The following is a 24,468-nucleotide window of genomic DNA, read 5'->3' as shown; positions in this document are numbered from 1 at the left end:
GAGGAAATATATTCACAGTCCCTGATGAGCAGGGAGCTCCACTGGTTACAGCCTGTGGCTAGACACTGGGTGACCGGGTTCAGGAGAGAGCTATGGTCTGTGGCCCCTGACCATAGAGTGCCGAGCCGTGAGGCCTGAGTTAAACTGGAACAGGGAGGGAGTTAAAACTGGGCGAAAACTGATGATTCGGTAAGGGTGTTACCAAATTGTCCCTTACTCTATGCATCAGAGACTTCACAGGTGCCAGATGTGTGATCTCAGAGGAGGTGGTGTCTTGCAGGAAATGTGATTTAAATACTGCATTTAGTTAGATGTTTTACTCATTATCTTAATTTGTAATATGAATTGAAGTTAATAATATTATATAGGGTTGTTAGCTTTTTTTAAATCTTTTTTCACACTGTTTTAATTTATAATTATGTTTATATATGTACTTTTATGTTTTTAATAATTGCAATGTTGTAAACAGATGTGACGGTCTCTGGTCCAAACACCAGTATAGAAAAATTGTACAAATAAATAAATAAATACATTTTGCAAAACTCAGGAAGTCGTTTTGGCTCGTATTCTCTTTCATCCAGTCTCCCATCTCAAGATTGGAGCCCTCAGGCCTTCCATGAAGGAAGGACATTATCTTTGGGTTCAAGGAAGATCTTGAGAAAACGTCAGAAGAGTTGAAGAGTAGTGATAGGGGTGTTAGCCCTATTCTCCTTGCATTTCACTGAAGATTTACCTTAAGCTAGGGACACTAGCGCGTCCCTAGCGCCTCCTTTTAGCCTGGAGCGGCGGCTATCAGCGGGTTTGACAGCCGACGCTCAATTTTGCCGGCGTCGGTTCTCGAGCCCGCTGACAGCCACGGGCTCGGAAACCGGACGCCGGCAAAATTGAGCGTCCGGTTTTCGGCCCGACAGCCGCGGGCCGAATTCAAATTATTTTTTTTCTTCAACTTTTTTTCTCTTCGGGACCTCAGACTCAATATCACCAGGATATTAAGTCAGAGGGTGCACAGAAAAGCAGTTTTTACTGCTTTTCTGTGCACTTTCCTGGTGTCTGTGGGTCGGCGCTAATTTCTGAAAGTAAAATGTGCGGCTTGGCTGCACATTTTACTTTCTGTATCCCGCGCACATACCTAATAGGGCCATCAACATGCATTTGCATTTTGAGGGCGCTATTAGGTGCCACGGGTTGGACGCGCTTTTTCCTCCCCTTACTGAATAAGGGGTAAGGGAAAACGCGCGTCTCAGAGCAGGCTAACAGTGTGCTCCGAAGGAGCGCACTGTACTGTATCAGCCTGTAAATAATCAAAATGGGATGGTCAAATCAGTGAGATTTTCAAATACAGACATTTATCTGGCTAAGTGCCAAACTTAACCAGAAAAATGCACTGAATATGGACTTCAGTATCTTTACTATATGTGGCTTAAAACACTGAACCCCTTTAACATTTCCTGATTTACATTCTGGAGTATTTAGCTTTTACTGGTAGCAGGACAAAGCACTGATTTACCCCAGAAACCCATTCTATGCTGCGGACAGAGCTTCACTGGCATTATGTATATGTATTTCTTCCATGTCTTGCTAGCAGAGGAACAGGGTTACAGAGTTACCCAGGGGTGATTTTAGAATAAGAACTAAAGTTAGTTAGTTGGTTAGTTACTTTGTCTGATATATCATCATACAATCAAAGTGGTTAACAATAAAAAGTACAATATAAAACAGTAACAAAATTACATACAATAATAAATACAACTCAGCAGCATATAGCACAACTCTCATAATTAGTTTGTAAAGACTTGACAAAATAGCCAATTTTTTAAACCCATCAATGCAGGCAACAAATAAATTCTACGTTTCTGTAGCAAAATAATATACTGCTCTTTCTACAGAAAACCACTTTCTGAAGAGTCACAGTCACATATTCTCCTCCATTAGCTTGAGTATGTAGATGCTGACTCCAATGCATTTAATAGCATGTTATTTTACTCCAGTTCCTCACTCTCTCTTTATGGATGCTCCCTAACTTCCATTCTTCTCAAACATGTTATAAGCAAAACTAAATTATATGAAGAAGTCAGGCTAAAAAGAACTTAAATATGAGGAATAAGGAATAAAAGAAGGAAATGTTGTTGTATGTCTTACTAACTCGATCCTGTTGTCACCAACTTAACCCCTTTACCGAAAATGAATTAGTAATTTGAGGAACAAAATGCTTTTTTCTCCCTGGAGCAGCCACAATGTTGACTATTGCCCTACAATTCAATGGACTATTTCTTCATGCAACACATTTTGCACAAAATAAACCTTAGAGGCTGAAAAGGATTATATAAATCTACAGGTGGACAAAGATTATACAGCGTAAGTGTGGAAGAAAAAAGCTGAAAGATAAGCAATTATATGGCCAACATTTCCCCCCATTCATATTGGTAAGTTACATTATCTAGCACTATATCAAGTACAGGCTTAGGCTATAAGCTCTTGGGGAAGGGATCTGCAAGACTCTGAAATGTGTTGCAAAGCGCTAAATCTCAAAAATAAATAATTAAATTCAGCACAATTTAATAATTTGAAATGTACAGCAAAACAAAACCTGCTAGCAAAAGCAAATAACTGGAAGAAAGAGCTCAAATTTATCCCAATGGGAAACAGAAATGTCAGAGTAAGCATTTTAAAAATATTCTAATTAATAGAGAAAAAGTGCTGCCATTTCTAGGCACCACTGCTAATTTTTGTTTTCCAGCAATGCACATGAGATATGAGAGAAAGCAAAGACAAAAAGAGAAAGTTCACAGATACATTCACTTTTCTTGTTTGTTGATCCCTATTTCTATCCATTGGAGTAACATGGCAACTACACTCATTTATTAACATGAAGGTATTTCTACAGATGTACAGGACTCTACACTTTTTCATATCAAATACATATAGCATTTTTTGTTGTAACATAACCAGTACTAAGTTTCTGTATGAATAATGTGTTCAAGTAATGTATGGAACAAACCATTACATATGTAGCAGGGACTTTGTAAATGCTTTCAGTGTTCCTGAAAGCTTTCTTCCGTACCCGTGCCATGAAAATGTGACTGGGCTTTGCCAACTACTCAACCAATCCTGAATGATATCCACTGTATAATGAAAGAACAGCAATTTTATGGACTGTTTCTGTATTCTTGAAAATGTAAAATGTTTTACATGACGTGGATCAAATGGTCTTTTTCTGCTGTCAGTTACCAAGTTACTATAAACTAGGGGTAGGCAACTCCAGTCCTGGAGAGCCACAAACAAGTCTGGTTTTCAGAATATCCACAATGAATATGCATGAGATATATGTGCAAACAATGCTGGCATTAACCTTCAAAGAGAAGATAGCGCAGCTTTTATACTAGATGATGGGAGGAAAGCAGTCACTCAGAAGCGTATGGCTCATAATGATGTATCTTTTAAGGATATTAAGAGAAGAGGGTAAATAGGTTGCAATAAATGCCAAAGTGGTCCAAGAGTCTTTAAGTAAAGTGCAGAAAGATTCCAAATTACCCCTATCAACAGATGAGCAGGTTGTTATTACAAACAAAAGCACACTTTGAAATGTCTGTATACAAATGCTAGAAGTCTAAAAACTAAGATGGGAGAGTTAGAGTGATTAGCACTGGAAGAAGAGGTAGATATAATTGGCATCTCCGAGACCTGATGGAAGGAGGTTAACCAATGGGACACTGTGATACCAGGGTACAAATTATATTGAAATGACAGGATGGATCAAATTGGGGGAGGGGCGGCCTTATATATGAAATAGGATAAAAATTCTGCAGGAAACAAAATGCAATGTTGAATCTTTATATGTAGAAATTCCAGGTGAAGACGGGAATAAAATAACAGTGGTGGTGTCCAACCATCTGGCCAGAACAAAGAATGAAATGCTACAAGAAATTAGGGAAGCTAACAAAATCAGCAGCACAGTAATAACGGGTGATTTCAAATACCCCAATATTGACTCGATAATGTCACATCAGGACATTCTAGAGAGGTAAAGTTCCTAGATGAAATAAATGACTGCTTCATGGAGCAACTGATAAAAGAATCAAGATGAGGTGAAACTATTTTAGACCTGGTCCTTACTGGAACACAGAATTTGGTGCTAGAGGTAACTGTATTGGAGCCACTTGGCAACAATGATCACAATATGATCAAATTTGACTTTATAACTGGAGGGAGGGCACTAAAGAAATCTACTGAAAGGAGCAACCACAAAGGTTAAGAGTTTAGATCAGGCATGGTCGTTGTTTAAAAACACCATCTTGTAAGCCCAGACCAGATGTATTCCACAAATTAGAAGGTGGAAAGAAGTCTAAACGACTACCGGCATGGTTAAAGGGTGAGGTGAGAGAGGCTATTATAGCTAAAAGAACATCTTTAAAGAAATGGAAAAGAGATTGAAATGGAGAAACAACATAAGAATTGGCTAATTAGATGCAAAGCATTGATAAGGAAAGCAAAGAGAGAATTAGAAAAGAAGCTTGCCGTGGAAGCAAAAAACTCATAACAAAATGCTTTCAGGTACATTTGCGGTAAAAAGCCTGCAAGGGAGTCAAGGTGGACCATTAGATGGTCAAGGGATAAAAAGGGTACTTAGGGATGGCAAAGCCATAGCAGAGAGACTAAATAAATTCTTTACTTCAGTATTCATTGAGGAAGATGTAAGAGATATACCCAGGCCAGAAATGATATTCAAAGGTGATAATTCAGAGGAAATGAAATAAATCTCAGTGAACCTCAAAAATGTACTAGGGCAAATTGACAAACCAAAGATCAGCAAATCACCTGAATCAGATGGTATATGTCTCAGAGTGCTGAAAGAACTGAGAAATGAAATTACGGACTTGCTATTGGAAATTTGTAAACTATCATTAACATTGTCTATGGTACCTGAAAACAGAAGGGTTGCCAATGTAATACCAATTTTTTTTTTTTAAAGGGATCATGGGGTAGTCTAAGAAACTATAGACCAGTGAGTCTGACATCTATGCCAGGAAAAATGGTAGAAACTATCATAAAGAACAAAACTGCTGAACATATAGATAAGCATAGTTTAATGGGGCAAAGCCAACATGGATTTAACAAAGGGAAATTTTACTTCACCAATTTGCTACTTTTTTTGAGGATATAAATAAACATGTGGTCAAATGAACTGAACCAAATCATGGTGAACCTGGAAGATGTAGCAGGCCAGTCTGACAAACTAAAGAGGAGGAAATCATCTGGACCAGATGGTATACGCCTCAGGGTTCTGAAGGAACTAAAAAATGAAATTTCAGATCTATTAGTTAAAATTTGTAACCTATCATTAAAATCATCCATTGTACCTGAAGGACCAGAGTGTGGCCAATGTAACCCCAATATTTAACAAGGGCTGCAGGGGAAATCCGGGAAACTATAGACCAGTGAGCCTGACTTCAGTACCGGGAAAATAGTGGCAATTATTCTAAAGATCAAAATCAAAGAGCATATAGAAAGACATGGTTTAATGAAACACAGTCAGCATGGATTTACTCAAGGGAAGACAAGGGAAGACTTGCCTCACAAATCTGCTTAATTTTTTTTTGAAGGGTTTAATAAACATGTAGATAAAAGGTGAACCAGTAGATGTAGTGTATTGGGTTTTCATAAGGTGTTTGACAAACTCCCTCATGAGAGGCTTCTAAGAAAACTAAAGTCATAGGATAGGAGGCAATTTCCTTTTCAGGATTACAAACTGGCTAAAAGACAGGAAACAGAGTAGGATTAAATAGTCAATTTTCTCAGTGGAAAAGGGTAAAAAGTGGAGTGCCTCAGGGATCTGTACTTGGACCGGTGCTTTTCAATATGTTTATAAAGGATCTGGAAAGGAATACGATGAGTGAGGTAATCAACTCTACAGATGATACAAAATTATTCAGTAGTTAAATCACATGTGGATTGTGATAAATTGCAGGAGGACCTTGTGAGACTGGAAGATTGGACATCCAAATGGCAGATGAAATTTAATGTGGACAAGTGCAAGGTGATGCATATAGGGAAAAATAACCCATGCTATAGTTACACAATGTTGGGTTCCATATTAGGAGCTACCACCCAGGAAAAAGATCTAGGCATTATAGTGGATAATACTTTGAAATCGTCGGCTCAATGCGCTGCAGCAGTCAGAAAAGCAAACAATGTTAGGAATTATTAGGAAGGGAATGGTAAATAAAACAGAAAATGTCATAATGCCTCTATATTGCTCCAATGTGAGACCTCACCTTGAATACTGTGTACAATTCTGGTCGCCTCATCTCAAAGAAGTTATAGTTGCGATGGAGAAGGTACAGAGAAGGGCAACCAAAATGATAAAGGGCATGGAATGGCTCCTCTATGAAGAAAGGCTGAAGAGGTTAGGGCTGTTCATTTTGGAGAAGAATCAGCTGAGGGGGGATATGATAGAGGTCTACAAATTTCCACTACAAATTTCTTCTGCTTATGCCCTCTTGCCTCTGCAGAATGTGAGCAGGGCTGGTGCAAGGGGATTGGGCACCTTCAAGCCTTGCGCCGCCCCCCAGCCCCATCCCCGGTCGCAGCCCCGACTCCTCCCCCCACCCTCCCAACTCCCCCCCCCAAAAGAAAACTCACAAATAACCTGGTGGTCCAGCGGGGGACCCGGGAGCCATCTGCTGCCCCCGGGTCGTCGGCTGCCACTAATCAAAATGGCGCTGGTGGCCTTCAGCCCCTACCATGTGACAGGGGCTACTGGTGCCATCGGTTGGCCCCTGTCACATGGTAGGGGACTAAAGGCCATCAGCGCCATTTTGATTAGTGGCAGCTGAGGCCCCGGGAGTGGCAGATCGCTCCAAAGCCCTCCGCTGGACTACCAGGGGGGCGATGGGAGGGTGACACTGGGTGGGGGGGGGGGGGGGGGGAGGCAGGGTGAGGCGGGGGCTGGCGGAATTTTGAAAGGGCACTTTTTGCCCTTTCAAAATTCTGCCGCCTGCCGTGGCGCCCCCTAGGCACAGGCCTAGCTCGCCCAGTGATTCCTCCGGCCCTGAATGTGAGGTACGTTATGATGATTCCCCAGGCTCATGGTTCAAATGGGAGGAAATCAAATTCTCAAACAATTGGCAGATTTACGTTTCACTAAGTAGGCATTTACTGAAGTGTGGGTTCCCCATCTCAATTTAGCCAACGCACACAGAAAAATAAGCACGCAGCTTGGGAAAGAGCTACAGCGTTTGTGTTTCTCCCTTTTGAAAGCAGACTCCCTCTGTCATGTTTAAAAATAACACCCTGAGAGTTATGAAATGTTTAGTCTGTGAAATGCTTGGATTTAATAGACGCGTTATGCCTTATAATTCCCCACGCTTCCTACTGCAGAACAGTCCTTCACACTGGCTTAGCTTTTCAACTGTCAGTGGGAGGACTGCTTTTAAAAAAAATATTAAAATAAAAATAAAGAACTTGATAATGCTTTCCTTCTTCCCTGGCACTGAACTATAATACAGGCTTTTCAATCACTGATTCCAGAACAGACCAGTGAAATAGCTGGGCTGTCTTATCTTCCCATGCATTATTTATCTGCTCGCAATGGAACCGTTTTACAACAACAGGGCTATTGCTTTGAAAATGCAAGTAGAGAGGTTGTCTGCTCATCTCTAATTAAAACAAATACCTGCGTACCCTAGAGAGATTTATAATGTATTTACAAGGTTAAATGATGTGGTTTTTCTTAACCATTTGGGTTCCATTCTCCAAAATGGCTCACAAGTCACTCTACAATTCAATTACAAGAAACCTCAAGAGCTTAGTAAACAAAGATTTAACTACTGGACTGATTTATTACTATGGCTTTTATGGATGCTACGCTGTAAACCATGTGCATGTATTTGCCCCACAATAATTATTCTTTAACCATTTCACTTGTGTTGGTTAGCTTTCTTTTGGGTGACTCTACATTTGGCTATCATAGATGGTGTGACAGATGCTTGGGAGAACTTTTCTTTTTTAATTAAAAAAGAGAACCTTTTTGAAATGTACTCTAAGGAGATGAGGAAAACCTGAGCTAAGCACAGACAGAGATTTATATACGTATGTAAGACAAAGCCAAGACTCATGCTAAGTAACCACTGCTCTGTTTATCGTGCCTGAGGTAATACCAGTGGCTGAGAGCCAAGATCTTCTGGATAAGAATGGATTCAGACTCACTTCCGTCAGCTTAGTGCCTCCAAGTGGGTTTCATTTGCACCTAACTAACAGTAGGACCGAACCTCATTCTAAGCCAGGAGATGCTAGGGTCGATTTGCTGCCAGCGCTTTGCATTGCACCCAAGATCGCTTCATTCTGGAGCTTGTAAGGTGCACTACACACAGGCAACACATCGGGGCACACTTGGAAGTTCTTTGTAATAAGACCAGGGATAGCTGAGGCATTGATATGATTTCTTTATCTTTCTCACATATTCCCCTGGTCTCAGATTGCATTGAAAACAAAACAGTCACTTAGGGGGGGCATTTTTCCCTTAAGCCAGCAGATGGGGAAAACCCATCAGGGGCAGGAGCATAGTCAGTAAATAAAATGTTTTTTGTACATTTCTCTTTTACCCCATGTATGGTTTCCTGTTATGAAATCTACCCCATGCCATCATTTCTTCATGTTCTGCAATGCTGTGATTTCATGTTTTCTCTGTAGGGTTTACACCCTTGCTAGTTACTGTGCCCTTCTGTATTCTGGTTTTCTGACAATAGTAGCTTGCACCCAGCCACAACAGTCCCGTGCAGTTTATCTCCAGCTCTGGCTTGAAGAATCCACACTCGTATGCTTTTCCAGTGTTTTCTATGCTTGCTTTGAACCTTCTAGTATGCAATCTATTATTAACACTCTCTCACCTTTCACTTATCTCAGGTTAGTGTCTCCAAATGGGTTTGTTTTACTCATAGCATGGCATGAACAAACCTTGTTCTTAAACCAGGATATGTGGGCTATGATCTCAATCACTCAAATTCACTGCTAGTGCTCTTCTTAATATTGCATTCTGTCAGGGAGAGTTTCCCTCCTAAGCAGATGGCTTCTGGTAAATTGTAATGTATGGGGTCTCAAACTAATCTTCAGGTCAAGTATTTGAGAAATTCCAATTTGCATAGCTATAAGTCTAATTTGGATGTTCCATTACTACTTTTCATTCATGAGTTTGGTGGCATGCGATTTCCATCAATTTGCATACACTTGACTAAACCCTCAGAACTGACCTGGCTGCTGGTTCACAAACACACACGATAGAACAACAGTTGACAGGGCTATTGGAATGTAGCAGGAATAGCAGGTTTTATGTACCAGAAAGAACAGACCACACAGAGCACTACAGTATAGGTGCACTACTACTAGTGGAAATAAAGGGAATGGAATGGCTATCCTCTGAGGAAAGAAGTTAGGGCTATTCAGCAACGAGAAGAGATGGCTGAGGGGGATATGATAGAGGTCTATAAAATCATGAGAGGTCTAGAATGGGTAAATATGAATCAGTTATTTACTCTTTCAGATAATGAAAGGACTAGGGGGCACTCTATGAAGTGAGCAAGTAGCACATTTAAAACAAACTGAGAAATTACTTTTTCACTCAACACATAATTAAGCTCAGAAATTTGTTGCCAGAGGATGTGATTAGGGCAGTTACTGTAGATGGATTTAAAAAAGGTTTGGATAAATTCCTGGAAGAGAAGTCCATAAACTGCTATTAATCAAGTTGACTTGGGGCAAATTTTTAAACGAGCGCGTGCGGGCTACATTTGTGCGCGCTACCCGGCACGCACAAATGTACACCCAATTTTATAACAGGCACGCACTGCCACATGCATGTTATAAAATCCAGGGTCAGTGCATGCAAGGGGGTGCACACTTAGGGGAGCCCAGATGGCTTTCTCCATTCCCTCCAAAATCAGAGCAGCCTCGGAGGGAACTTTTCTTCTGCTCCCCCCCACCTTCCCCTATCTAACCCACCCCCCAGCCCTATGTAAATCCCTCCCTACCCTATTTCAAGGAGTTACGCCTGCCTCTGCCAGCTGCCGGTGCGCCAGCCCCTGGCACAGCCATGTGCCGGAGGCCTCGGTTCCGCCCCCGGACTAGAGCCCCGCCCATGACCCCACCCCTTTTTCAAAGCCCTGGGACATATGTGCTTCCTGGGGCTTGCGCACGCCGCCAAGCCTATGCAAAATAGTCTTGGCATGCGCGGGGGGGGGGGGGGGTTAAAGTGTTACGCGTGTAACCCTTTGAAAATCTACCCCTGTGGGAATAACCACTGCTGTTATTGGCATTAGCAGCATGGGATCTACTTAATGTTTGGGTACTTGCCAGGTAATTGTTACCTGGATTGGCCACTGTTGGAAACAGGATGCTGGGCTTGATGGACCCTTGGTCTGGCCCAGGATGGCAATTTCTTATGTTCTTATATCTCTAAGACAACTAATCAGACAATTCATAATGTCAAAACACCTTTATACACTATCATTTTAGCATTTTTAATTAAAATAACTTCTCTTTTAGACCTTCCATATGTATTTTTGGTGGTGGGAAAATAGTGGTAGGGTTTCCAATTCAATTGAATTCAGGATCTATTGAGACTTTGAAACCATGACCTTTTGCTTGTAAGTTAGCTACCCCTCCTCCCCATTTTGTATCCCTCCCCTGTTTTAGCATAGGCATCATAGTGACAACCGTTGACCTGGAACACAGAACCCGTTACAGGTGAACTTTGTACCAGATAGTCAGGTGTTGTGGTTGGGTGATGACTGGAACTCTCACACCCTACAGTCGTCAATTATCCCCAGCAGGCAGAAGAGCAAAGCCAGGTTTGGCTACTCTCATACGGAAGGACACTGCACCACTGCTAAAGCTCTGGGCTGGTCCCGTTTTCATTAGCAATGGAAATACTCATCAGCTATGAGAAGAACCAAGGATCCCATCACTAGTCAGCAACTGACTGCAACAAGCCCATAGTAACGTAATAGAAGATGGCTGGTAAAGACCATTGGCCATCTTGTCTACTCAGTTTGGTCTACACTGATAAGGATGTATCCTAGCTGCCAACCATAGCTGTTTGACTGCTTGCAGGATATTGATTCTTAGCCAAGTCAGTTTTATTTTCCTCTTTGGTTCTCTACCATCCAGATAAATAAGTATACAAGTTATTATATTTAATCAAACACACAGCAACTTGTCCTTCAATTCCCACCCTCCCTTCTTGCAACCAAGTTTTCTAATAGACTAAACAACTACCAAAACTAACGAGGCTGTTGCCTTAACAGCTGTCTAGGTCCTATTTTCCTGGATGGCAACTGACCAGCACCAACGTACCAGCATCAACCCAATTGGTATCTGGGAAGTTGTAGTTGATTCCAATTTGACTTCCTGATGGTCTGCATTGTTAATGGGTTATGTTTCTTTATTTGTCCTTTGGTTTTTCCTTATCGCTTTGCTAGACAATACCTAGTTACCATTAACCTGCCAGCATTGACCCGGTTTCTGTCTGGGGAGTCGTAGCTTGCTGGTTCCCACCTAGTTACCCCATGATTTATGGTGTCACTAGTACTTCTTTTATGTACCAATCATTTTCCTCCTCACTCCTCGTCATTGTTCTTGGAGGGATGAAAGGTGGATTGTTTGCAATACTATCTCCTAACTGTGTTCCTATAACCATCCTCTATATCTTTCCAAAGCATGCTTGAATTCTGTCTCAGGACTTCTGCTCATAGCTTATTCCAGGCATCTTCCAAGCTCTCAGGAAAGAAGGATTTGTTTGTTCATGTTTCCTCTGAATCTTCTTCAGCATAAACACCATGAATATTCAGAAAATGTATTCACAGACATCTGTGTAAGGACGAAGATAATTTGGTTTCCGCACCCCACATAACCAGGAGCAGAGTATGAGGAAGAGCCATTGCTCCAGGAAACTGACAATTCACAGAAGTGTAAAAACATTAGAGGGATTAGCATAGCATTTGCTGACGCGGCTCTTCATTTATTGGCCAAGGTTTTGTTTCAATATGCTATAGATTAAACTGGAAAAGAAAAAAAAGGTAGCGGTAAACTCTTGCTATAGCTGTATTTCTTAATTTGTTGGACAAGTGAAGATGTTCCTGCATTACATTCCCATCGGACAGATGCAGCTCCTGTGTAAGATTTCCATGCACAGAATCCTCTTCTTTCACGAAGCGACAACATACTTAAAAATAAATATGCCGTGGCAATGCACGCCTGCCCTCATGTTCTGCATGGAGTCTGCAGGTGCTGCTTCCATTCCTGGTGCCCTGCGCCCTTCTGTGTCACTTCCACGTGTGGCGTGCATCATCTGCAGCAGCGACAAAGCTGCCAGATCTTATTGCAATGCATCCCATTCTGCCTCCTCTCATCCTCCTCGCCCATCTTCTCCCACTTTTTGCATTTTCTTTTATCCAATCCTCTCTTTACCTTACACTCCCCCCCCACCCCCCCAAAAAAAAGCCACTGAACAACCTCTTCTTTCTCTGTCCATTGCTGCTGAGAAACAGATGGGAGAATACTGTATGCAGTCAAATGCAGACAAGAACTCCTCCTATTTACACAGAAGCAAACCCCCCTCCCCCCGCCCCACCTGTCCTGCCTTTTAATCCTCCCAGTGGTTTCAGCCACGGAGTCACTGGCAGGAGCTTCATCGCTCTAATTGTGGGAGACAGCTACCGTTCGCTCGCCTGGAGCCATCCAATTAACATATCACTGCTACACAAAATGCTGTAATAGTCCATGTGTCCTGTCAACAAAAGCAGGCATCGCACTCCACTCCCATCCATACTTCTGCTTAATTAGGCGCCCATTCCACCAGCAGATGGAGAGAATGCAGAGCGCAGGGAGGAGCGGCTCTGCATGCAGGCGAGGAGTTCCCCATGAAAGGGGGACTGGTGTCCAGCAGGAGACCTGGGGTGGGGAGCTCAACTTAGGCCTTGAACAATCACCATGGTAACATGGGGACCACAACTACAAAGCGGCTTCTCCCACCTCAAATGGAAAATCACGGTCCCCGCCCCCCCGGCTTCTGCTGGTGGCTCGGGCGCCCTCCTGCCCCGCAGAAACCTCTCTCTCTCTCTCATGCCAGCAGATCTCCTGCAGCTGCTCGGCGATCGTGGGCAATCTGCAGCCATGAACCTGAAGCTGTGGCGTTCTCCAGGAGCCCCTGCAGGCTGACAGTTACCAAGGGAAAGCAGGAATAACCGCAGCTGCAGGCTACGGGAAAAGCAGGACTTTTCGTTTATTTTACTGTACAGCAAATGCAATCTTACTTTAATTTCATATATCTAACAGGAATGTAAACTGTAGGACAAAGTTAGCCAAAGGAAGCTATTAAACTAGCCAGTACTACCCAGCGAGGTTTCACTTAAAATGGGGCTCACCTCCATTAAAAAAAACCCACACTCAGCAGAAGGAAACTTTCTTTTCAGACAACTCCTGTCTCCCATTGTAAAGAAAACACTAAACCATTCCATAGATTGTTTTCTCTTCATATTCAGCATCACAAACAAAGCTTCCTTTTGTCAAAAAAATAAGGAAACATTTGACTCTGCAACTTTAAAAGACTCCTAGCCATAATCAAGGCCACTGCACAGACTGGCACCCAGCAGCATTTTCAGTGAAGAGAAAATCCACAGTGAGTAACAGCCCTTGAGAAAACCTGAGAAAGAGGGGCCAAGGCAAAGACATTTGGTACCCTAGGCAAACCTTTGGTCATGCACCCCCCTCAGCCAGCTCACCTATTGACAGCAACTCCAGCACAGTGCTCCCCCCTCCCATGGCAGCTGTGGCTCCAGCACAGTGCTCCCCCCTCCCATGGCAGCTGTGGCTCCAGCACAGTGCTCCCCCCTCCCATGGCAGCTGTGGCTCCAGCACAGTGCTCCCCCCTCCCATGGCAGCTGTGGCTCCAGCACAGTGCTCCCCCTTCCTATGGCAGCTGTGGCTCCAGCACAGTGCTCCCCCCTCCTATGGCAGCTGTGGCTCCAGCGCAGTGCTCCCCCCTCCTATGGCAGCTGTGGCTCCAGCGCAGTGCTCCCCCCTCCTATGGCAGCTGTGGCTCCAGCGCAGCGCTCCCCCCTCCTATGGCAGCTGTGGCTCCAGCGCAGCGCTCCCCCCTCCTATGGCAGCTGTGGCGCCAGCGCAGCGCTCCCTCCCATGGCAGCTGTGGTGCCAGCGCAGCGCTCCCTCCCATGGCAGCTGTGGCTCCAGCGCAGCGCTCCCTCCCATGGCAGCTGTGGCTCCAGCCCAGCGCTCCCTCCCATGGCAGCTGTGGCTCCAGCACACTGCTCTTGCTCCCTCCCCTGGCAGCTGTGGCTCCAGCACACTGCTCTTGCTCCCTCCCATGGCAGCTGTGGCTCCAGCACACTGCTCTTGCTCCCTCCCATGGCAGCTGTGGCTCCAGCACACTGCTCCCTCCCATGGCAGCTGTGGCTCCAGCACACTGCTCTTGCTCCCTCCCATGGCAGCTGTGGCTCCAGCACAGCGCTCCCTCCCATGGCAGCTGTGGCTCCAGCACACTGCTCCCTCCCATGGCAGCTGTGGCTCCAGCCCAGTGCTCCCTCCCATGGCAGCTGTGGCTCCAGCAGAGTGGGCTTTTTGGCTCTGGCACAACGCTCTTCTGGGCCTCATGTTGGCAGGATTTTCCCGCCCCGAGTTGGTGATCTAGGCAATCACTTAGCTTGCCTAATGGAAGCGCCAGCCCTGAGAAAGGTGAAGGCTGCAGCAGCTCCAAACCTAAATCTGTTTCCTGGGTGTCAATCGTCAGAACAAGTGTGTGCATGGCTCAGACTACCCAGGCATCTGCAGGATAATGCATGCAAAACAAACCAATGCTGCAACTCTATTCCTGATCCTCAAAGACAATCAAGCAAGAGAGGTTTTGTCAACTCTAGTTTTAATGTGGTACCTTATTAATGAAGGGTAATGAGATTGTTAAGCCATAATCCCCAGAATTATATAATATTGTTTGGATCTTTCTGTTTCTACAAATTGTCTTAACCCTGTGGAATACTTTGACGCATTTATGTAATTTATCTGTTTTACTGAAAGTTTAGCCTTCCAAAAATGAAATTGGTCAACAGGAAGTTAATAAAACCCTGACCAGGCAGGTAAATGGGATGAGTATTTTGCCCACAAACATCTGAAAGTTCCCTCTCGCTGCTACTGGACCAACTCTCAATGCACAGGGGACTACAGGAATACCGGGCTTGTGGCTTCAGAGGGCTTTCTGCGAGCCTCTTGGCCTACTTTACTGCACAAATATGGCTTTGATTTTTTTTTTTAATCCCCTGAATTAATCAGGGATCTGTTCTGAAAACAGAGCATTCTCTGCTCCTGTGTACTCAGGTGCTGATGCAGCAAGGTGTGACAGCAGCTCCTCCAGGCTCCTGTTGCTTTATCATAGTCCATCAGTCTCTACAGGGGTTTCAATGAGGTGTAGCTGTCTCAGGAAGGAAGTGCATGGAATATGGGGCCACAGAACTTGAGATAATGCAAGAAAACTAAGCTCACTTCAGGTATTTTGGGTAAACACACATTAGAAATGGATAAAAGGGAGTCATGGCAACCATGCGTGTGAACTGGTAAGAACGAGCATCTCATGGACAGCCATTATTTTGAGTGTTTTGCGTATGCTTTGCATGCTTGTCACTATTTTTGTAAAAGGTCTTGCTTATTCCTGGCTGTTTTAGTGAGTGTGCAGCCATCAGAGTGCCTATGTGATGTCACCAGTTGCTGTAAAAGTTGCTCTCTTGCCTTTGTGACATTGATCACAATTGTTTGCCTGGGCTTAAAGTTCTAGAAATGGATGAAGAAAGGCATACAATATGACTTGGGCATGATTGGTTATATCTATTTTTTTTCGCTAATATATAGATAGATAGATTCATACACACATATAGTTACATATGTACATGCATACACGTACACATATGTAAACACAAACTTCTGCTCTCAAAGTCCTGAATGCTGAATGACTAACCTGTGAACATAACTTTAGTCTTCCTCGGGAACTGCATACATAAATACAACCCAAAGAACAGCAGAGAATATGATAACATATGCAGAAACCCACAGGAAGTCTGCAAGCCAATGTGATTATTTTCTTACAGGTTGACAAAGTTATTGCCCACTCAGTATCCCAATGGGAAGCATGTGCCCAGAAAAACAGATTAGCTGGAATGAGAACTGCGCTTGCATTACTTTCTATTATCAAGAAATACAGTACTGCAAATGTGGCCAGAAACATCTATTTTGATGGCAAATGTTTATTCCCAGTCCCTTAAGCATCTGCCTGCCTGGCTCACTATATCAAGTACTAACAGCGCAGAAGCTAACAGGAGAGCACTCGGCTCCTTCAAGCAGCTTGCACATTCTATTTCCTTGACGTCAGGGCGGATGCATTTGGGACACTGATGACCTAACTTTCGCGAAAGCAATCGGCACAGAAGGATCTTTGTTTCATGACTCAACAACTGTAGGTACAATTTGCACCTCTCCTATTAAATAGCACTTTCAAAAATGTATATAAAACCCAGGGAATCCCTGAGCTCGTACAAATTAATCTGTCTTAGAAACAGTGAGAGAATGCACAAAGACCGCACTATGATCATAGCAGGGATTCTCCATGCCGCCCTGTTCTAGTACTGAATATACATCAGGCATTTCTTTTCCTTACGAGCATCTACCACCCAGTGTCACCTTGTAGAAAGCCCGGTTCCAGACTCAAGTCATCATTGTTTTAATACTGATGTTTTTCCTTACCATTTACTGTGCATAACAAAAGAACTCTAGTTTAAGCCTGTGGGGAAAAAAGCCAAATTCACAACTATATTATATATACTTATAGCCATGTATCCAATGAAGAAAATGATCTCGTGAAACCAGTTTGAACAATATTGCAGGAAAGATACTGATTTCACCAGATTTTTTTCCATTGGATATACTGCTGTATATGAAGAGTCATAAGTTGCCATTATACATCGAAATCCATCAAGGTTGGGGTTGTTTCTGTTTAAATCTTAATGCCTTCAAATCCTACCTGTTTATTAACTGTAAATCTCATACAGCTCCCATGAAGTCCTATGGGAAAAGGAAGGATTTACAGCAAAACCACAGCAAATTGCCTAAGAGCTGTAGAATACATCTCTCTCTGACAATAGCCTTGAGAGAGAAGGAGAGAGAGAGATTCATTCATGGAATATTTTAAGATGTTTCTCTTATTCCAACAGTACAGAGAAAAGGAGAGCAAACGAATAATATAGAAGAGAACATGGTACAGCCTGGGTGCACGCTCGCACATACACACATACACACACACACACTCACATGCTATCCAGTATCTTTTCCCCATTTTGGGCCCAGAGAAACACAACTGGACTCCAAACATCAATAAATGGTCTGTCTTTTTTTATCATCATTTACCATGTTGTTATTCCAGTGTCAATTCAAATAAGGAAAGTTGAACTGATCCCCTTCTTCAGCTTTTAATGGCAGAGCATGAAGCTGCTGTGCCTTGCCCTTGCACTTATGCAGCACTTGTTTCCCCTTATAGTGCTCGATGAGTCTTGGCCAGTTGTGATATCTTTTACTGGCCCAACTGAAAAATAAGCCATAGTGCTCCAGATTGCATTGGTCCCCTTTTTCTCTTGGACCAATCTAGGTCCTCAAACTCTGCATTTAGCACCCCAATGGAAAAATACATCAGAATCTGTCCCCCCCCCCCCCCTTTAAAAATATGAATCATTGCTTCTGCTATGAAACAGTAAGGGAATATTAGACTTTTTTTTTTTTTATCAGGCAAACGATTATCTTGATTGGAAGGAGAGATAAAAAAAAAACCAAAAAAAAATCCCCCACCACCACCACTGGCTTACACATCCCTCTTTAAAATGCAAGAAGAAGGCACTCACTGTATTTCAGGCAGAATATCCAGATGGGAAATCCAGAGCGCTTAAAGAATAGAGGATGAAACAGTGGCTGCTCCCAGCAAGCATCGCCTCTAATGCCACCAACATAAAAAGAAATCCAGCTGCAATTTCCCATCAATCTCTCAGTCCGCGCCAGCACAGATCCAAGCCAGCCCTGCCGCTTACATTACCACCAAATTCCTTTTCCTCGATTCCTCCATTTCTCTCTCCTGCCTCTGAACTTTTCTTTACCGGGTTTCCTGCAGATCCAGGTACTGGTCTTGCGCCCCACCCCCACACCTCTCTCCTCCAGGAAAACAGGAAAAAAAAAGAAAAAAAAGACAGACCCAGCTGAAGACGCCTCTGTTTTGGAGGGGGTGGAAAATAAAAAAAAAAACAGGAAACTTTTTCTTCTGAGGGTGGCACTGCCACCCTGCCCCTTCCCCTTTTCAGTTTCTCTCTCACAGCTGCCCAGCACTTGGGGGGTTCTTGCGCGTCTCCATTTTTCACGCCTCCTCTTTGCACAGATCCCGTTGCATTGGATTTTTTTTTCTCTTTTGCAGACCCGTGCCTGGCACATCAAGTTCCCCAGGTCAAAGTGCAGCTCTCTGCCCCCCTCCCCCCTTCTTTCCCCTCACTGTCAATCCCTTCCATTCCTGGTCCACAGGGCATGGCGGGGGTCTGCAGGGGTCATCCTTCAGAGTATCCCCCAGCTTTTACGTGCCTAATTGAAGCCAATCGCGAAAGAGCAAAATAAAAAGCAATCAACTTATTTTCCTGGCCCCTGCTCCCCTCTTTCTCGGCTCCCCTCCACCCCCCTCTTCAAAGATCTGATTAGATTTCTGATCACAACCCAGTGCGGAATGGGATTTTTTTTTTTTTATTCAGCAATCAAGCCATTCAGACCTCCAAACTCCATGGGATCCTCCTCCTTTCTCTCGACCTCCTCTGCAGCTGCATCGTTTCACGTTAAAGCGGAGGGCAGTGCTGGAGCGAGAAAAAACAATTTCCCAGCGCTTGCCAATGATTAAATCGCATTTTTTTTTCTAAGGATCCCACACTTTTGTGAATCAGTCTTCATGCATCCAACTCTGAGGACTCAGCAAGGCAAAAAAAGCAGCCAGGGAGAGCGCGGGTTTCTGTCCTCGCCCGGGTGAAGTCGGTATCTTTTTTTTTTATTTTTTGCAAAAGCCCTCGGCTTCTCCTCTTTCCGGCTGGGACCCGGGAGGCCGAAACTTTTCTCCAGCAGACAATCCCTGGCTCCTGCGACCGCAGGCTCCCTGCCCCGGTGGCATCCACTCCGGACCTACCAGTTGATTTTTTGCAGGATTTCAGCTGTCATTTGTCACTTATCTTCCTCCTCCTCCTGAAATGATTCACTCCCAGGGGCATTTCTTTGCATTAAGAAGGCGACGACTGATGATAATAATAATAATAATAATAATATCTTAAGCGCCCACGCTCTGCGTTCTTAGCTCCATCTCACAGATGCCCAAATCCTCGCCGAGCTGGAAGGGTCCCTCCTGCCACCAGGCACATCCGCCTTCAGAGTTCCAGTCCTGGCAATTTCCAGATGTCAAGCTGCCTTCGCCGCTGTCGCCTCTTCCTCTTCCTCCTCTCCTTTTCTTCCCTTTCTCTGCTTGCGATGAATAAAACGCAATTACCCAATTACCTCCCATCATCTCGGCACTGATTGGTCAGCTGCACGATCACTTGATGTCCGTGAAAGGGGGGACTGGAGCTGTGCGACGGGACACTGCTGCCACCTGCCTGACACAGCGCCACAGTGAAGCCCTTCCGCTTACCTCCAGCAACCTCGGCGCCTTCAAAGAGAAACGACAGGGAAACGAAACAGGCAGGCACTCCCTGCCGTGCATGAAAGGTTCTCAGCAAGAAGCTACAAAAGCAGCCACAGGGAAAGGATTCAGCTTTTTCCCTTTACCTCAAATTAAGTTGTCCTCAGTGTCCCCATAGAATATCCAGGTTTTACATCCACTCAGATTTCCCAAGGTCATCTCAAAGGTCAATTATTTCTCGGGTAACATTTTTTTTTCTAAGGGACCCATAAAATCCAGCCCCTACCCACAATACCAACAGCCGGGGGCATTGATTTAAATTAGGCTGCAGTGAATGCCTATCAAAGTTTCTACAAGCTCAAATAATTCACAGAAAACATATTCAGTGTATCTGCAAATTGATTTTAGAGGGGGGTATACAGCAAAAAAATTGCTTTGTGTCTTTTTTTTTAAATTACATTTAATTACTTGCCTTCCCAAATCTGAGCTCAAGGTAAGTTACAAATTACAATCTAAAGGGTACATTTTCAAAGGGGTTTTGCATATAAAAATAGCATGTACCAGCAGATATGATATTTTATAAATGTTGAGAGGGTATTTTCCATTCTGTACCTACATTTTACTGGTAGAAAAAAGGGCAGGCTAGGCATGTTCTGGGCAGTGGTTCAGAAGTATGTGCTAATTTGTAAGAGATATTTATTTTAAAAATATATGTGGCACATATGAATTCAATGCACAAGTCATACAAATCTGAGCATTCATAAAAAATAAAAAAAGAAACAAAGCTAAGCAAAACTGATAAAAACACAAACCACAGGGCAAAAAACAAAGGCTCATACCTCATTGGCGACACTGCCTAACCAAAGTGGATCACGTCTTATTTACTGGAAGAAGAGACATATCAACATAATCGAATGCCCGCTGAAACAGAGAGGTCTTAAGAAACTTTAAAAAAGTTTTTGTCAACGTAGTCAGAGGGAGTTGCTCGGGCAAAGAGTTCCAGAGCCCTGAGCTGGCAAATAAGAATGTTCAATCACACATTTCTATCAGATGAACTTGGTGAGGGGATGGTACATTGAGTAAACCTCTTCAACAGGACCTGATCAACCTAGTAGAATTATAAATAGGGAGCACTGCATTCATTCAAGGGAGGACATTTTTACCTAACTTCTTATATACCAAGATAGCAATTTTATATTTGATTCTGGATTCAACTGGATGCCAGTGTAGCTTATATACTGTTATGTACGTCCAGTAACTACCCATATGGCAGCATTATGTGACATCTGGAGTGCTTTAAATGCATTCTCTGCAAGACTGAATTGCAATAATCCATGCTTGAGAGTAAAAGAGACTGCAAAACAGAATAGAATTCTGGTGGATTCAATAGCAATTTCAGGCTATGTAGAAGTTTGAGCTTGAAATATCCTCCCCTTACGAAGGGGACTCCAAAATTACTTTTAGATCCTTCACCTGAGTGCGAATTGGCAAAATGATGTCCTCACATTTTATTGCTGGGGGGGGGGGGGAAAACAAAAACTTCAGTCTTGTTTAGACTAAGGGCCAATGTATTATGTGAAAGCCACCATTTCATAGCCAACAGACAGACTGACAGGGAGTCTGCAGTTTCAGACCAAGATTTTAAATGGGAATATAAAATTGTATGTCATCAGCATACAAATGGTATCCTGAACACAGTCCAGATAAGAGCCCTATAAATGTTGAACAGTGTGGCAGACATAGGAGATCTTTGAGGTACTCTTGTTGACATAAATCTGCCAGTTAGATTACAAGAGCCAATTCTAATGAGTTGGGACCATTTAGACAAATAAGATCTGAAACATTCATGGAAATACCACATTGCCTCAGTCAAAAAATCAATATCTGATAGTTAAGTGTATCAAAGGCTGTGGATACATCCAGTAAAACTAACAAAACTTTGACCATTATCATAGAAATATAGAAACGACGGCAGAAAAGAACCAAATGGTCCATCCAGTCTGCCCAGTAAGCTTATGGTAGTTTGTGCTGTGCCATGTAGGTTACCCCATACTTATATGTTTCCCAAACCATAAACTTCAGGGCCCTTGTTGGTTGCTGTTTGAATCCAGTTCCCTGTTACCCCCACACTAGCCCTTGTTGAATGCTGTTGACTCCAATTCTCTCTTATGCCTTATGGTTAAGGGTAGTAACCGCCACATCAGCAAGTTACCCCCATATTTGTTTCCCCAGACTGTAAAAGCCGGAACCCTTGGTTGCTGAACAAATCCAATTTCCCTTTTCCTCCTGCCATTGAAGCAGAGAGCAATGATGGAGCTGCATCAACAGTATCAAGGCTTATTGGTTAAGGGTAATAACCACCGCACAATCACGTTACTCCATGCATTCATTTCCACCCTTTAGGGTTCCACAGTATTTATCCCATGCCCTTTTGAATTCTTTCAGTGTTTTGGTTTTCACCATCTCCTCTGGAAAGGCATTCCAGACGTCCACCACCATGAAGAAATATTTTCTGACATTGGTTCTGAGGCGTCCTCCTTGGAGTTTCATTTCATAACCTCTAGTTCTACTGATTTCTTTCCAACGGAAAAGGTTTGACATTTGCACATCATTCAAACCTTTTAGGTATCTGACGGTCTGTATCATATCTCCCCTGTGCCTCCTCTCTTCCAGGGTAAACATATTCATATCCTTCAGTCTCTCCTCATAGGTTTTCTGATACTGACCCCACACTATTTTGGTAACCCTTCTCTGGACCGCCTCCATCCTGTCTCTATCCTTTTTGAGATAAATGCTCCAGAACTGAACACAATACTCCAAGTGAGGCCTCACCAAGGACCTGAACAAGGGTATCATCACCTCCATTTTCTTACTGGTTATTCCTCTCTCTATGCAGCCCAGCATTCTTCTGGCTTTAGCCATCTCCTAAAGATATCTAAACTTGATAGCAAGAGGGTCTCTGTACTTAAGGTCTTACAGAATCCAAACTGGAACTGAACCAGAATATCATAGTCTTGAAGGAAAATAGGTTGGTTCAAAACAGCTAATTCAATAATTTTCATTAAAAAAAAGGCAGGAAAGAGATTGAAAATTCAACTGGATAAGCCCAGGCTTTTTTTTAACAGTGGTCTTATAGATGCTGTTTTAACAAATATGGCAGTTTTCCCTTCTGTAAGTGATAAGTTCACGGTCAATGTGATCACAGGGCAAATAAGATCTTTCAAGACCTATAGTACTACTGTTGGACATGGATTCAGTGGGCAAGAGGCAGCATTCAATTTAGAAATAAACTGAGTGACTTCAATCTGGGATACCACAGTGAAATTGTCCCATTGTATCTGAATATTATCAGGGAGCTTTGTCAAGCAAACAGCGGGCCCAGAGAAATTAGCACATATCTTGGCAATCTTATCGCAGAAAAATGACAATGTCATTACAACGAGATAATGTTGGTGCAAAATACTTATTTACACCTGAATCATTTCATGGATGGGTCAAACATTCAACAAATTTGAAAAGTTCACAAGCATTATTTCCTGCCAACTGAAAATGTGAACCATAATATAAATGTTTGCTCTGTTTTTTCATCTTTCTTTATAGCTTCATCTGATGACTATAGGTTGTCAAAGATGTTGGCATGCGATATCGCCACAAGTACATTCTGATCTACATAATGAGTGCCTAGCACTATGTAGTTCATTGGAATAATAGGGGACATTTTTTATGTGACGCAACTTAAACTGCCGCATGGGAGCCAATTTATTGAGCGCTTGTGTTAGAGGCAGATGCCATGAATCAAAGGCTTCATTCACATACTGAAGATTTAATTCAGATAAGGCTGATGCAAGTAAATCCCTCAACTGATCTGTCTCAATATGTCCTCTTTCCTCAATGTATTGGCTAAAAGGAGAATCAAGGATATTCTCTTCATTGGCAGGATAAGAAAAAAAAAAGAGAGTAAACAGTGATCTGACCAGGGAACAACTTCAGAAATAGATTGTGGGAATAACCAGACAATAGACTGACATTTATAAAAATCAAGTCCAGGGTATTGCACAACTTATGAGTAGAATAGTGCACTATTTGGTCCCACCTGAGCGAGGCCATTAAATCAAGGAATTGCTCACAAACAATGGGGAGGGAAAAACATCAACATGTAAGTTGAACTCCCCCAATACCAATGTTCTTTTTTTACTCAACGCACAATTAAACTCTGGAATTTGTTGCCAGAGGATGTGGTTAGTACAGTTAGTATAGTGGTGTTTAAAAAAGGATTGGATAAGTTCTTGGAGGAGAAGTCCATTACCTGCTATTAAGTTCACTTAGGGGCAGAATTTTAAAAAACACCAGGCGCGAACAAAAGTACGCTGGATTTTATAAGATACGCGTGTAGCCGCGCGTATCTTATAAAATCCGGGGTCGGCGCGCGCAAGGGGGTGCACATTTGTGCAACCTGCGCGCGCTGAGCCCAGCGCAGCCTGCCTGTTCCCTCCGAGGCCGCTCCGATTTCGGAGCGGCCTCGGAGGGAACTTTTCTTCGCCCTCCCCCCACCTTCCCCGCCCTTCTCCTACCTAACCCACCCCCCCGGCCCTATCTAAACCCTCCCTTACCTTTGTTGGCAAAGTTACGCCTGCTTTCAGCAAGCGTAACTTTGCGCGCGTCGCTGGCAGCCCCGCTCCGTCCTCCGGTCCCAGGGGCGTGGTCCGGAGGCCTTGACCACACCCCCAGGCCGG

At 43.4% G+C, this 24,468-nt stretch overlaps 1 protein-coding gene across 7 annotated transcripts in view; it reads right to left on the bottom strand.

The window, feature by feature from the left end:
* The window catches only part of LRRC4C (leucine rich repeat containing 4C), a 983,140-nt gene that overhangs the window by 97,726 nt on the left and 860,946 nt on the right, over positions 1 to 24,468 (bottom strand). The window contains exon 1 of one of the 7 annotated variants that reach the window (XM_029582725.1): positions 17,943 to 19,598. The exons of the other annotated variants lie outside the window; for them this stretch is intronic. The gene's annotated coding sequence lies outside the window, so the exon portion shown is untranslated. Of the gene's footprint in view, positions 1 to 17,942; positions 19,599 to 24,468 lie in introns of those variants that run through there. 7 annotated transcript variants of the gene reach the window in all.

The sequence above is a fragment of the Rhinatrema bivittatum genome, chromosome 17 (genome assembly GCF_901001135.1).
Source record: "Rhinatrema bivittatum chromosome 17, aRhiBiv1.1, whole genome shotgun sequence".
NCBI lineage: Eukaryota > Metazoa > Chordata > Amphibia > Gymnophiona > Rhinatrematidae > Rhinatrema > Rhinatrema bivittatum.
The sequence above is the reverse complement of the archived record's forward strand: the minus strand, read 5'-3'. Positions and strand labels throughout refer to the sequence as shown.